At 37.2% G+C, this 3065-nt stretch overlaps 1 pseudogene; it reads left to right on the top strand.

Moving 5' to 3' along the window:
• LOC132189467 (G-type lectin S-receptor-like serine/threonine-protein kinase CES101) overlaps nucleotides 1-3065 on the top strand; it is a 9609-nt pseudogene extending 6544 nt beyond the window's left edge.

Below are 3065 nucleotides of genomic sequence, written 5' to 3'. Positions count from 1 at the left end.
TAGAGAGAAAAGTGAGAGCAAGAAAGAGAGTGTTTTCTTTTCCCCTTTTGTTATTATTCTCCTTTGGGCAAAGTGAGAATTGGGTGTATTTGGGGCTTTGGGTTTGAGTGGTTTTCTCACCCTGTTACTCTCTTGTACTCATCTTTTGATAGTGAATTTTCTCTGGGTCGTCTCCGCCAGTGGATGTAGGCTTGTTAAGCCGAACCACTTAAATCTTTGTGTCGTGTGTGATTGCTTATCTTTATTATTCCGCATTTTTATTTTTTCGCATCTCACGGGTCTTGGGAAATAGGATTAATTTCCTAACAATATATATATTTAGCAATATTTTACGCGAATGGTCGACTAAACGACTGGCTATGGGTTGCTAACAGAGACAAACCTATACTATTTAGCAAGCCTTATTATCTCACGATGGACGCAGACGGCCTATTGAAGATTGTGCACGATGGAGGGAGCCCAATTCTATTGAATGCTAATGCAGCAGCACCAAACTCCTTCGCTACTCTAGAAGACGATGGCAACTTCAGAGTGAAAGAGTTGGATTCTGAGAGGGTCTTATGGCAAAGCTTTGATTATCCGACAGACACACTTCTTCCTGGTATGAAACTGGGCATGAACCTTAAAACACAGCATAAATGGATGCTTACTTCATGGTTAACGGACCAAATCCCTGCCCCCGGAGGCTTTTCTATTGAATGAGAAGCAAATGGGACAGGACAGCTGGTCATGAGACACCGAGGAGAAATGTATTGGGTTGGGACAGAATCTGACATTCAGAATATTCGCAGTGTCAAACAATTTGGCAGCGTGTCTAATGAGAATGAGAGTTATCTAAGTTTTTCTACAAGTGATCATCGCGTGTCGTGGTGGAATTTGAAATCAGATGGGCAACTTCAAGATTTCGGAGAGAAGATTTTAATGAAAAGTGGTATGTGTTTTGGTTATTCCTCTGATGGCGGGTGTGTGGAGCAAAATGTACCCAAATATTGCAGAAATAGCAATCAAACGTTCGAGAAAAGAAATGGTTCTTTTGTTCCACTATCAGCTCATCATGTGGATTACAATTCAAGCATTGGTATCGGTGATTGTTGGGCTCGATGCATGAGCAATTGTTCCTGCGTTGGTTTTAATTCTTCGAACAGTAATGGAACTGGATGCATGTTCTACAATGGTCAATTTGAAGAAGATGGCAAGCACGACCAATTATATGTTCTAATTGAAAATGGTAAGCCACTCACCTCCCCCACCCCCACCCCATATCCACCCCCTGCAGAGAAGAGATGGTGGATATGGATCATAATAGCAACAGTGGCTGCTTTTGTTGTAATCTTGGGATTCTTATGCTTTTTGTGGAGGAAAAAACTCCTTGGTAAGAATCTTTTTTATTTGCTACGTACTAAATATTAGATCAATTAATTTATAAACCCAGATAAGCATTTAGTTTAATTATGAATATTTTGTACAACTGGTGAGCAGGAAAGCAATGAGGAATCTGTATTACTTGAATTGACGAATTCAAACAGATTTGGAGACGCAAATGAGATTAACAATGATGGGAAGAAAGGTCATGATTTCAAAGTATTCAGCTTTGCGTCCATTGTGGCTGCCCCATACAACTTTTCTACGGAAAATAAACTTGGACAAGGTGGTTTTGGTCCTGTATATAAGGTAAGGCATATATATATATAATATGAGCTTTATATATATATATATAAGGCTCATATTGCACTTTTGTTAACAAGTTTAAAGCTCTTCCTTATATCACCAATTCAGGGAAAATTTCCCGATGGCAAAGAAATAGCTGTTAAGAGACTTTCTAGAAGTTCTAAACAAGGATTAGTAAAGTTCAAGAATGAGCTTATACTCATTGCCAAACTTCAACACATGAATCTCGTTAGACTTCTGGGTTGTTGTGTTAACAGAGACGAAAAGATGTTGATCTATGAGTATATGCGTAACAAAAGCTTGGACTTTTTCCTCTTTGGTTCATCATGCTTTTATTTTTTTCTTTTGTTCACATTACTTTTACTTTAGTTGTATTGCAAGGATGAACTAATTATCTATACAAAACTTTATAGATCCAAAGAAAAGAAAGCTTTTGGATTGGAAGCGACATTACAACAGCATTGAAGGCATTGTTCAAGGGCCTCTTTATTTGCATAAAACTCTAGACTAAGGATTATTCGTAGAGATTTGAAAGCAAGTAACATCTTACTTGATGATGATTTGAATCCCAAAATATCGGATTTTGACATGGCTAGAGTTTTTGGGTGAAACGATGCTGAAGCTAATACTTCCAAGAGTAGTTGGAACATAGTAAGTAGACATGGACTTATTATGTCCCTAGCTAATTTATCCTCAAAATCTAAAATATTCCTTACATTATTGGTTGTAGTGGATATATGTCACCAGAGTATGTCATGGAAGGAAATTTTTAAGAGAAGTCAGACGTATACAGTTTTGGAGTTCTAATGTTGGACATTATTAGTGGCAAAAAAAATAGTGACATTTATCATCCTGAACGCCCCATAAACTTAGCAAGATATGTAAGTATGCTACATCTCATATTTATCTTATTTGCTTTGTACTTGTTGATACTATCATTGCTTGGGTTCTATATGTTCAAATTGAACTGGAAAATAAATTGTGGGACATGGATTGGTTGCAGGCTTGGGAATTATGGAGAGAAAATAGAACTTTGGACCTAATGGATTCGACTCTGGTTGAATCCTATTATGCCCTCCAGATTTTGAGATGCATTCATGTGGGTCTCTTATGTGTACAAGAGTTAGCAGCAAATAGGCCAACCATGTCTGATGTTATCTCTATGCTTACCAATGAAACTATGTCACTTCCTACTCCCAAACAAATAGCATTTTCTACTCCAACAAATTTGATGGAGACAAATTTACCTAGTTGTTCAACGTCAAGTATACCCATTTCAGAGATGGATCCCCAGTAAAGATGGAGACCTCAACATAGAGATAAATTGATGCAGAATGAGACAATGATAAATTGGTCCTTTAACTTTATTTATGTTATTAATTTTATTAGTAATTCAA

The sequence above is a fragment of the Corylus avellana genome, chromosome ca8 (assembly GCF_901000735.1).
Source record: "Corylus avellana chromosome ca8, CavTom2PMs-1.0".
Classification (NCBI taxonomy): domain Eukaryota; kingdom Viridiplantae; phylum Streptophyta; class Magnoliopsida; order Fagales; family Betulaceae; genus Corylus; species Corylus avellana.
The sequence above is the reverse complement of the archived record's forward strand: the minus strand, read 5'-3'. Positions and strand labels throughout refer to the sequence as shown.